Genomic DNA, 13,032 nt, shown 5'->3' with positions numbered 1-13,032 from the left:
AAAGCAAGATAAATAACCCTGGGCCCCAAATGTTCCACCCCTCTGTGATCGATGACATTTTAATCAATCAGCCTGAGCAATGTTTAACATATGTGTAACTTTTTAATGTTCCTCTTGGGGGAGGGGGCTAGAATTAGAGCTGAAAATAATCTTGAATTTCTGATCTCCCTGCCTCCAATTCCCAAGTGCTGGGACCATAGGCATACAGCACCAAGCCAGGTTTGGTGGCTTATTTTCTAAAAAACTAAAAATTGTTAATTCTTTCATTTATTCATTTTCAGTATTTTGTGACAGGATGGTGTGTTTCAGCAATTGTGGGAGAATTTCAAAATAAGACATTTCGCAAGCATTCCTAGTGCTGTGTGGGTGGCTTGTCGTTGCTTTGTATGTTAAAAAATAAAGGAAGCTGGATAAGTGTCCTTCTGGGAGAACCTGCGTTTAGGGCCTGGGTTTGCTGTGCTGCCTGGTGACCAAAGAAAAGGATGGTTCCAGAGCTTGCCTCAAGCTGGCCTTGAACTAAAGCCTAGAGGGACAAAGGTAAGGAGACCTCTGAAAAGTGAGAATCTGAGAATGATTGACAGGCATGACCAAGAGACTAGAGAAAAGAGAGTCAGAATGGATGGTCTCACTGAAGTGAGGAAGTCGGCTTCCTGCTGTGAGGCCTCAGGTTTTACTGCTTCCAGGTTTGAATTTGAACTCAGAGATAGCTCTGTGTAGAAAGAGAAAGTGTAAACTTCAAAGCAGGACTGTCTTGACCCACCAATTAACAGTTCAGACAACTCCAGCTCCCTGGTTGGTAGCTCACCATGGGCACTTTCAGAGCCCTGGCTTTTCCTTACAGAGTCTCCATTCAGCTTCACCTGGCCAAGGTGGAGGCTTTCTGTGGGTCCCTTTAAATATAGCTTCTGTGACAAGCAAGCACTCTACAACTTCTGATAATTCTAATATAAAAATAAACAACTCTTAGGCCTGTCAGATGACACTACAAGCAAAAACCCTTTTAGCTAAATCTGATGACCTGACTTCGATCTCTGGGACCCACACAGTGGAGAGAGCCAATTCTTAAAAGTCTGACCTTTACATGCCCATCAAGGCATGCACACAGTCCTCACATATAGCACATATGTATATATATATATATATATGCATATGTATATATACATAATACACACGCAAAATAACTACATGTAATAAAAATGTTTGCAGTACTAAATAAATAAGCAACTCTCCCTCAGTGCTCTAGGTTTATCTGAATTAAATGAACATATATAAGACAAGAGAAGTCATGGTTCATAAAGGTCTGTCTGCACAGAATACCTGCTCATAGCACACAATGTTAAGCTGTGTCGTTCTATTTAGTTCTCAGAGCTGACAGAGGAAATCCTTACTTTATTATCTTTTTACAAATGTGTAAACTTGGACAGAGAAAGTTTAGGTAGCCTGCTGTAGCCCACACAGCTCATAACTGCTATAGCAGAGCCAGCCGCCACGCCAGCCAGCCTGGCCCTGGGGTCCAGACTCTCAGCCAATCTCCTACAAAGAAATTCTGCAAACAAAAGAATGAGTGTGTCCAGCCGTTGTGGTTTTGGTAGCTCACTCAGCTCTGGAAGCATTCAAAGCCACCTGTTGTGTTATGATCTTATCTTTAGAGTGTTGCTGGATAACTTCAGGTAATTTCCTGTGATATTATATCCTGATCTCACTGCCAGATGGCTAGGAAGCTGTTTCTAATATTTATCTTGACTCTCCTTTTATGTGATGGAGAGGCATTGTCACAGACTTGGTCTTACAAGACATACATACACACTGGTGGAGAAGTGGTCCCATGGTTAAGAGCACTTGCAGAAGACCAGGGTTAGTTCCCAGCACCCATATGGTGACTCATAAGTACCTGTAACTCCAGTTCCAGGGGAATCTTATGTCCTCTTCTGGCCTCCATGGGCACTGCATGAACATGGTGCACATAAACATGAAGGCAAACACTTATACCAATAATTTTTTTAAACATTTTTTTAAAAAATGTATTCTCTGAATTGAATAATTCTCCTGAGAACACAAATGAATGCTCCTTTCTCAAATCTCAAGTCACCATTTCTTCATGTTTGGGTAAATACTTATTTTACCTCAATTTCTTTTGTTTTTATTGGGTTTTGTCTTCCTTTGCTTTGCTTTGTTTTAGTGGTGATGGGGACAGGATTGCATGTATATGTAGCCTAGGCTGGCCTCAAGCTCAGCCATGTAGCTGAGGATGACCTTGAACCCCTAACCTCCAGCCTTCACCTCCGCAGTTCAAAGAGTATCATTATGTACCATGGTTTATGCTGTTGCTAAGGATGGAACACAGGGCTGTGTTCATGCTGTGTTCGAGCATTGTACCAGCTGAGCTACACCCTCGGCTGCTCTCTCTGTTATCATTTAGTTTAGGCAAAGATGCTGGATGAATTAGTTCTCTGTATTCACTCCTCTTTCCCCTTAACCCTTCTCTTCAACTTTCCATCCCTCAGTTTCTCAGAAATTGGAACCAACTCATAGTCAATATCTTGTGCTCAGTATATGTGATTGCACTCTCTCTAGAAAGTGTTTAGGTCCAGTGTGCACACTTCCTGTTCCGCCTCCCTGCTCACCAATCTCTACACTCATTGGCCAGCTCTGCAGCCCCTTCCTAAACTCTTAGGGTATTTTGTTTGCTTGCTTGCTTGCTTGCTTGCTTGCTTGCTTCACTCCCCAGATCCAGCACTGTTTCTCATCTTTCTCTCTCTACTCCATTGGCTTTTTCCCTCTTCTCTTATGGTCTGAAAATTATGTAGATAACGGTGACTACCAGTGTTTTATATCCAGCCCAATGTTCTTTTCTGAACTCATATGGATTTATCCAACCTCAAACTAGGCATCTTCTCTTAGAAACTTCATCAGAATATTAAGCTCAACATCTTCAACTAAATTCTTTACATATACACTCATTTGGCATCAGACTGCAGTATCTGTAGTTATCCACTGCTGAGAAATCTATTTATAACTCCATCTCTCCAGGTTCTCAGACAAAGAATAGGGGCAATGTTATAGATGCTCCTTCCCTCCCTGCCCACGTCCTCCCAGCCCCTTCAGTGACTATTCTGCACAGTGGCACCAATACTGTCTCAACTGAGAGGATAATCCTGAATCTCAGCTCCCACATCTGTCACTCTTTCTATAACTCTACAGCAGCGCTTCTCCCCTTTGGGGGTCATATATCAGGTATCCTACATATCACATATTTATATTATGATTCACAACAGTCTCAAAATTACTGTAATGAAGTAACAATAAGAATAAGCTTATGGTTGCGGGTCACCACAACATGAGGAACCCATTAAAGGGTCTCAGCATTAGGAAGGTTGAGAACCACTGCTCTAGAATCTATTTTGCATACTGCGGTTAGGGGATCCTCTATACATGAAGGTCAAATCACATCTCTCTGTTAGAAATCAACAATATTGCAAAATTTAAGGTTTAAAATTTAAGATTTTACAAAGTCTCCTACTGGACTCTTCAGCTTCCCAACATCATCTTTTTCCCCTAAGCTCTGAAAGACTTTCTTCTTTAAGGTATTTTCATTAGGTGCCATGTATATAGTTCAATTGGGAATTGCTTGCCTAGTATTCCAGAAGCCCTGGGTTTCCTTCCCAACACTTCATAGAACAGATGTAATGGTATATGACAATAATCCTAGGACTTGGTGGGAGAAGCTACATAGTAGGCTTGAGGCTAGTCTGTGCTGTAGGAGACACTGTTTTAAACAAAGAAAAAAGAGCAAAGATAATTGCTTGGCTCTTTCCTCCGGGTGAAATATCCATCCCCCAGATACCTGAATGAACAGTCTCATTTTTATTCAAAGTTGAACTCAACAATCATGAGCTTAGTAAAACTTAACTCAATCCACTTATTAACCCACAGGAAGTTCCACTCTTATTCTCCCCTTCCTGATTTAATTTTTTCCCAAAGTTACTCATACATTCTTAACTGGCAAACTATTGATTTATTTTGTTATCCTTGTCTGCTTTCCTCCAAAAGACTGTAAATGCCAATAGCTCAAGGATGCAGGGATATTATCTTTACATTCCAGATGCCTTCAATGGTGCCTTGTACACAGTGGGAATTGATGAGCGAATGTTGAATGAATAGGCACAAAGATAATTACCTTCCTTACAATTCTGTGCTCAAGACTGGCAAGCACAGTCCGTTGCTTTAAGTCTGCCTTTAAACCCCCCAGCTCCTCCTCCATATTTATCATACAATTGCAACTCTATTTGTTATACTATTCCAAAAATCTAAAAATAGTTTGTCTTAGAAGAAGGAAAAACAAGAAGCCTGAGTCCTTCAATGATGAAAGGGTCTGGCCTCTGACAACTACATGATGTGATTGGCAGATTGTTTGCTCCCTCATATAAATTCTTAGCCTACCTTGCAGATGTTCTATAAGATTTACAGTCTGTTGCTGTTGATGTTACTGCTGCTATTGTTATTGTTTTTGCTGTTTTGAGACCAAATCTCTACCTTTGAACTCTCTGTGTACCTGAGGGTACACATGCTGGAATTACAAGGACACGTTATCCTTATAAATTTGTATGAGTATAAAGCCCTCAGCTGCCACTCTACACTCTGAGTCTGCAGTTAAAGAGAACAGATGATGTTTGGGTTTTAGGTTTCTCCTATAACGAGCAGCAAGCACATGGATTATTCTGGAGACACATGGGGGTTTTATTCTGCAACAGGAAGGTAACTTCCTGACAAAGGAAGTGTGTGGCAGCTACAAAGGCTCATCCTTGAGTCAAGCATGATGAAGTTAGTACTTCATCAATACCTTTAGCAATCAAAGTTATTTTGAAAGCATTTTTTAATTTGAGGGTCAGTTGAAGGGTAGGAAAATGGCATATTCTTTCTTGGGCTTTATTGAATGATTTTATGTACAGTATGACCTCTTGACAGCAGAATTAGGTGTATTTATATTTGATTAAAACAAACACTCATTCCTCTGTCAAGAAAGGGCATACAGGAGGGCTTACTCTTACAAGAGAACTTCTGAGAGACACCACATGGTGCCCAGCTCCTCCACCTTACAGTTAGTGAGCTTTGTTCAAGTCAGAGCCAAGTCCATAAGGCATACATGCTCATATCAGTAAAGATCTTATAATTTAATTGTAATGCCATATATACTACTTTATTATTCAACAAATACTTCAATATTTTATGCCAATTCTGCCGTGTATGTTTGACATAAGGTAGTTAGTTAGTAGTCCAAGTTTTCTGTTGTTCCTCTTAAACTTAATCGCTGCACTATAACCTCTTTTGATAGTGTTTTTGGGAATTTAAGAAGCCATTTATAAAGTATGGAGAGTATTTAAGGCAAGTCCCCAGGCAGTGCCTCTTCTTCTCCAGTGAATGGTGCCTCATTCCTAGCACAGCAATTCCTAACACTGATTACAAGCAGAATTTCCAATCTAGGGTCCTGCTGTGACTTGATGTGCCAGGAAGTGTTGGTACTCATGGTGGGGCCTACCCTTCTCTGAGGAGGCAGAGAGAGAATAATGGGAGATGGGGTATGTGAGGGTGAGACTTGAGGAGAGAAGGGTGGAGACTGGGACTGAGATGTAAAGTGAATAAATAAATTAATGAAAGAAAACAAGCATCATGGCCAAGAGTAATTTGAGGAAAGGATTTTGTCCATCTTATATGTTTGAGGTATATCATCCAGGGAAGTTAGGGCAGGAAATCAAGGCAGAAACAGACATGAAAGCCATCAAGAAGTGCTGCTTAGTGGCTTCTCCTGGCTTGTTCAGCCTGCCTTCTTACAGCAACCAGGACCATCAGTTCTGCAGTGGCACCACCCACAGTGAGCTGTTCTCTCCCACATCAAACATCAATCAAGAAAGTGCACCACAGGTTTGCCCACATGCTGATTCATTAGGGGCATTTTCTCAATTGAATTTTCCTCTTCCAAAATGACTTTAGCTTGGGTCAAGAAGTCACAAAACTAGCCAAGAAACACACACACACACACACACACACACACTAGTTAGTTCCCCACAGCCTTTAATCATAATGGTTTTAGATACTTATGATAAGAATAAAAACAATGCTATCTTTTTTTAAGCCATGTTTTACTTTCCAAATGATGAATATATTACACTAGAAAAGAACCCTTGGTCTTCAGTTGGGCACATGGCCAAAAACCTATTTATACGGCGCTGTTATTCAAGGATTTAGAATTATAGAGAGAGAAGAAACTTTTTTACTTAAGTCATTTGCATATGAAATTAAATGTTTTATTAAATGTTCCTGCCAAATTATTTCACACTCTAAATGAAATGTTATCTAAGAAAATAAGACCAACACCTCCCAAAAAATCTTAGACAAGACTTAGACAAGAATTAGAGAACATGGATGTTTTTAACCACTTCCTGCATTTTCTCTTCTGATCAGTCAAGCATACAAAAGCACTTTCCATAAGCTCCAGTCTACCCTTCACTGGGTGCTGGAAAGCAGAATACAGCCTAGGATTGAGAACATCACACAGAAGTAGAGGGCTTACCTAATGTGCAGGGCCTTGCACTCAATCTCCATCTCTAGGGAAGAAAAATACATGCACACAAATATGGAGGACATATTAGCATCTAATTAAACAGCAGAGTGTGTTGGGCAGCATAACCCACTAGCTCTTCTCAGAGAGTTAGGTAATATTGTATAATATTGTATAGAGAAGAAGCCATCTGAGATTCTTCTCAAGGAATAAGAAAGAACCAAAGTGAAAGGGAGAAGGGGAGAGGAGAGAGATAGGGAGGGATGGAGGGACTGAGAAGGATTCCAAAGAAAAACCACAAGGTAGTATGATTGAAGGACTCATATGATTGAAGGACTTTGCCTTCTGGAACTAAGAATCTGTTTTAAAAAAGAAAAAAAAAGACTATGTACTGGATGCCAGAGGTGTCTGGGTAAAATTCTTAGAATTTTTATATACTGTGCACACAACAGTATTTTAAGCTAGTAGTAGTGTGTCTGTGTGACACCCCTTTTATATAAAAACATAGCTTCAGTTAGTGCTTTTATGGTGCTAAGAATTAGGAAGTTAAATGACTACTGAGCACTGTCCTGGTGATTAAGGTACACGATTGTCAGTCTAAATTGCTTTACGTAAAATAAAAGCAACACACCGTGAGCATCTCTCAGTGCTCAACCTCCAGTGCCAGCTCTCACGTCCACAGAGCACCATGGCTGCTTGAATAAAAACAACTGTCTTTCTCAGCTGCCCACTCACTCTTCTCGACAGGCGTGCGTTATACCGTGCAACCCTCACAGCATAGTGAATCTCACTCAACTGAGCCTTACCCTTACATGACTCCTCTAATACAATAAATGGTCTGAGCGCCATTGTATGGGAAGCTGTGATGAACTTGGTTGGTTGGCTGTTGCCTCTGTGCCGTATATGAGAGGCGTGCTATTCCTTGGAAATCTACCCTGGGCTCAACTCTGTCTTAGAACACCTAATGTGCTTTATCCAGGCTCGTGAACACGTACTCAACCATCTACTATTTTCTGTTCCTCTCTGCTCTGGCCCCCTCTGGTGACGTTTTATTCCTGTGAGACAGAGTGCCCAGGATTATCTCCTCTTCTGTCACCTACTAGTGTGTTCTTCCAGAGGAACCTAGAACTATCAAACTGAAGAAACAACAGTAGATTTTCCAACGAGCAGTCAGACATTAATGAGACTTTTCCCCCCAGTTAATAGGTATCCACAGGTGTCAGCAAAATGCCACTGAAGTGCCCACCAGTGCCTCCTTTTCACTCCTTCTTCAGTGGGACACACTGGGTTCAGGAGGTGGCCACATAATGATCATGTGATGTGTTCCTGGGTGTGTGTTTGTTTCTTCTGTTCTTCCCTTCCCAATCAATTTCTGTTTTGCTGAATGACTTTTTTCTTCACTTTTTCCCCAGACAGGATTCTCTCTTATGTAGCTCATCAACCCCTGGTGTGCATGTCAATTCTAGCCAATCACCTCATCCTTACTGAACCCAGAGGTACACAACTGGATAGCAGAAAGGGAGGCTTCCGGTATACGCACTCTTGGGTCCCACAAGTCAACAGCTCTTACATCTTAGGACACACAGAAAGACTAAATTTTATGTGATGTTCTTATTCCTTCTAAGTACCAAAATAGTTCTCTGTGCAAAAGTAAAAACTACCTTGGGATGCCCAAAATGAAAGGATTCATACTTTTTTCTTCTTTAGTTCTGAAACTTGGAATATTTCAAATATTATTAAAATTAGGGGAAAATATAGTCAAGAGATCAAACAACAATGATGAACAATGAATGAATATGTGGCTGTGAAGCCAGGCAGAGGTGGGTCCAGCAGCAGAGTCTGGATTCTGCAGGGATGAAGTCCATGGAGCACACGTGTTGTACATCAGCAAAACACCTCCTGTTCCATGTATACCTGACAGTTCAACAGTGTTCAAAACACTTCATATAAAAAAAAAAAAAAACTTGCTTATTTACATGACAGGGTCATATGCCCTAGCTAGCTTCTTTATGTAGACTAGGCTAGCCTAAGAGCACCTTTCACTGCTTCTTCACAGTTTACAATTGAGATAGAGATAGAGATAGATAGATAGATAGATAGATAGATAGATAGATAGATAGATAGATAGAATTAGAGAGAGAGAGAGAGAGAGAGAGAGAGAGAGAGAGAGTTAGTGGTAGTTCTCACAGGAAATCTTGCAGGAATCATCTCTCTGACCCTCCATGTAGATCCAAGGGATGATCTTTGGACCTGCTTTGCTTTGATGGCAAGACTCTCCCCCAAATGAGCTGTCTTGCTAGCCCTAGTGCTTCATTTTTAATAAATAGATACATAAATCTTTAGCTACCTTAGCTAGGTTACCATGTGACTCAATATCTCCTCAGAGAAGGTCCTTAACAGATTCCAAAAATAAAAACATTACACCGAGGCTTCAGTTCATTATGAACTCTTCAATCAGCTGCAACCAGACAAGAGTGTCCACAGTTTTACTCAGTTGATGCCAACCTTTCCTTAGCTCATCTCTTCAATCACCATTGCCCCGCCCCGTTTCTGCCTCTGTCTTTTCCCTTACCAAGTTTTCAACAGCACCCTCCTCAGAACTGCACCCTACACCGTGAAAGTTTTGGCAAACTTTCACGTGTTTTTCTCCCTTCTCTCAGCCTCCATGCCATCTTTGCAAGGCCCAAACATGCCTAATCTCAGCAAAGCCTCCACAGCCCTCAGTAAGTCCCAAGCCCAGCCCGGGAGTCTGAAAGCAGGTTACTGCTTGCTCTGGGATCTCCTCCAGGCCCGCCCTGCCATCTCTCTCCACCCACCGCCCCCACCCACGCCAGTCTACGCCCAGAGTCTACACCTGCCTTGCCAAGCTAGTGACTGCACTCCCCAGCCGCAGAGCAAGTTTTACTGCTCATTATTCACTAGAGGGTGGAAAGCCATGAGGCAGCACTCAGTCCCTCTCAGGAGGCTCCTGGGAGGAGCTCAAGTTCTCTAAGACAGCAGCCTTCCATCTTTTTCTTTTTCATTATAACATGTCAAAAAAATACTTTTTTTTCATTCTGACCTAGTGCATGCACATGCGCGCGCGCGCACACACACACACACACACACACACACAATACAAAGTAACTCAACACAATAGAAGAAATAACTGAAAATACAGGATAGTACATACACAAAATTAACTCCCACTAGTTCAACTACACGTTTATAAAACAACAGAAATTAAAATTATATGTGTGATTTTCATTATTTTATGCATTATATTCATTTCTGTATTGTAATAATAATAGGTTATATTTGTTTAGCACTTGCTAGAGTCTGGAAAATGTGTTAAATGACACAATTCTCTGAGGTATCAAGTAAGCACGGGGCGGGGTGGGGGGGCTTTGTTTTCTAGTAAGACCCTGAGAAACAGGTAGGAAGTGGTAGGAGTGGGATCTGAACCCACGCTGATACAGTTTGCGACTGAGGCCCTGGCTCTGGTATCACATATGTGTGACTTTGTACCACTGCCTAGAATTAGCTCATACATTGAAGTATATTGCTATTTAGGATACTTTAAAGGTTTTCACAGATTTTATGGTTGAAGTTATCCTAGTTACACTCATTTTGACACTTTCTAGTAAAATTTTGAAATGATGTAATCATCCATCTTTATACAATAAATTGTTGTTAACAATATAGTATCCCTGTTAAATATAAAACACATTTTTAGCCAATCATGTATCTAACTTTTCAGACACAGGGAGATCATAAATAGAACACAAAAGGCTTTAAGCTAACCCTCCAGTGTATTTTTCTTTTATTCTTTAACTAAAGGAGAGAAAGTAGGTACTAGTAACAATACTATAACTTGGGTGACAAAAAAAATCCTAAAAATGGGACTATACTCATTTTCCCACAATCTTAAAAGAAAGAGTCTTATCCCCAGCCACTCTAAAAATCTATCTAAAATTGATAGCTACTGGGGGAGGGGAAATCCACTTATTTCAGTTGAGTAACAGTGGGTAGGTCAAACTAGGGTAGGTCCCATGCTCAGGTATAATTGGCCCACACAAACCAAACTTTATGGTTTGTTTGTTTATTTGTTGTTATTTTGTTGGGAGTTTATTTTCATTTTATTATAATTTTATTTATTTGTTTTATCATTATTATTAAAGAACATGAATCTAAGTGGGTAAACATTGGGAAGCATCCAGAAGGAGCTAAGGAAAAAGAAAGAATATGACTAAAATATACTGTATAAAATTCTCAAAAATCAAATAAATGCATTTTTTTTAAAAAAAAAAAAAATCAAGAGGATTAGCAAGCTGAATAGAAACATTATTCTCATGTTAGGAAAAACAACAAAACTCTGCTCCTATACTTCAATTTTTCCACAGTTTTAACTATTGTGGTTTGCATGTGTAGCTGTGAAACTAGAATAAGTCTTGATATTAGTTTCACTATAGCTAATTTTTCCAAGTCAAAGTTTCATATCTAATGAAATAGTGAATGGACCCAATATGGAAGTGCACATAAAAAGAGTCAGTAGACTTAAGTGATACCTGGACTACTTATCTGTGGCGGCACTACATTAAAGCAATAGCTGTTCCCAAACTCAGATTTGATTCCTCTTAAAATATACAGAACACATATCGGATAGTACAAACTCATTAGCACTTATAAAAGAAACAACTTGCAAAAAAACGGCATGCAAAAAAATACCAAGGAATTAATGATTGCCTTAAGAGCAGTACAGCTCAACATAATTCCAATGTTTCGTTTTTCTCTCTGAAATTAAGAGGAAACGCATTTATCACAGATGCTTATTTCCTGGACTCTCAGACTGCTATAGCTAGGAGAAGCCCTACCTCATCTAACAAAGCAACTCACTCTGGAGGAAAGAAGTCTACAGTCCAAAGATGGGCCAACGTGGCTTACGTATAAATTAGTTTAAAGTGACTGGCAGCAAGCCTGAGGAAAATTACCCACAGCTCCCTTAAATGTCACCGAGCAAACGTCTCACCTTTAATATCTCAAAATTGTGAAACGTTTTAGGAATTTAGCTTAGCTTCCTAATGCTCTGAATGTATAAACTATTTGAAACCCTTCATCCTCCAAACTGTTTTATGTGACTAAAAGTTGGTCAAGAGGAGAGCAAGTAGAGCAAAAAGCTCCACGAGCAGGACGCGCCCACGCAGAGAAGAAACAAGTTTAACACGTTCTTGCTGTGCACACCCTTAACCAGACCCATTAATTTAGAAAAATAATAGTAATATTAGTATAAGCAACTGCGGTAGCCAGTAGGATAATAAGACAGCAACGAGCATAAAACAGTGGGAAAACCTTCCCGAGGTGTGCAAGGTTTGTTCTGCTTCAACACTGAACCTGAACCATTAAGCCCAGTGGGAGGTGTCTCCTCTGCTTGTGGTCCTACCTGGGAGTTGCCGCCAAAGGATTGAATGTGTAGTTAGGGAGGAAAAGAAAACTATTGGGCTTCTAGTAAGATCTCAAAACTCAAACCATTCTGAGATGCAAGGCTTAATGTTTTAACTGAATAGTCACCCCAGCTTAGAGAGTTTGGCAACAAAGAATCGCCATTTAATCTTAACACCACTTGCAGGTTTGGTTCTTGGAAATTCTATAATGTATCAACATCAACATTCAGCAACTGCCCAAGGTTCAGGGGACCCATTGTCCAGGTAGATTCTGCAAACACATCCTTGATATGTTAGGACCCTCTAGAAAGCGAGCATTACGGTTGTGTGCAGAAGACCAGCAAAGGGATCACAGTCTTCTAATTTCTTTATAGCATCAGCTTCTAGACAGGCCCAGGAACACTAAAGCAACCAGAGCTTACTTTCAAGTCCCACCGCTTCCGGAAACTCAAGAGCTGTTAACTCAACTATGTAGAACATCCTTTTTAAAATGTTTCAAGAAGTAGTGACTACTTCACTTCAAAAAAAATTACAAAGAAAGAAATCATTTTTCTGCAAAATACACAGTAAGTTAAAGGTCAAGGAGGCTTCTCAACTATTTCTACTAAGCTTGGAAATCTTTTTATCACACTAGTGCAGTAAATATATATGTGGTAGAGTAATGATTTTATACTCTTTCAGACCATGTATTTATTTTGGATATAAAACAATACCATCAAGAATTACTTCAATATATTTGTTGATTTTTTTTTTATTTTAGAAAGCTTAATACTTTTTTTACATTTCCCAAAATTAAAGAATTTTTAATTGAAATACAATTATATCATTACCCAGTTTCTTTCCTCAAACCCCTCTCATACCCTTTCTCTCAAATTGATAGTCTCTTTTTCTTTGATTATATTTGTTGCATGCATATATATGTAAGTGTCTGCATGAATATATATATGATGAATAAATATATATATGTATATTCATATATATATAACCTACTGAGTCCATATTGTGTTGTCTGTGTGTATATGGTTTCAAGGCTGGCCAGTCTGTATTGAATAGTCA

The 13,032-nt window shown here is 39.8% G+C and overlaps 1 protein-coding gene across 9 annotated transcripts in view; it reads left to right on the top strand.

The window, feature by feature from the left end:
- Positions 1 to 365: 365 nt before the first annotated feature.
- Dsg1 (desmoglein 1) overlaps positions 366 to 13,032 on the top strand; it is a 62,377-nt gene continuing 49,710 nt past the window's right edge. For all 9 annotated transcript variants that reach the window (XM_034518504.2, XM_076912950.1, XM_076912951.1 and 6 more), the window contains exon 1: positions 366 to 537. The gene's annotated coding sequence lies outside the window, so the exon portion shown is untranslated. The remainder of the gene's footprint in view (positions 538 to 13,032) is intronic.

The sequence above is a fragment of the Arvicanthis niloticus genome, chromosome 14, assembly GCF_011762505.2.
Source record: "Arvicanthis niloticus isolate mArvNil1 chromosome 14, mArvNil1.pat.X, whole genome shotgun sequence".
NCBI classification, from domain to species: Eukaryota; Metazoa; Chordata; class Mammalia; order Rodentia; family Muridae; genus Arvicanthis; species Arvicanthis niloticus.
The sequence above is the reverse complement of the archived record's forward strand: the minus strand, read 5'-3'. Positions and strand labels throughout refer to the sequence as shown.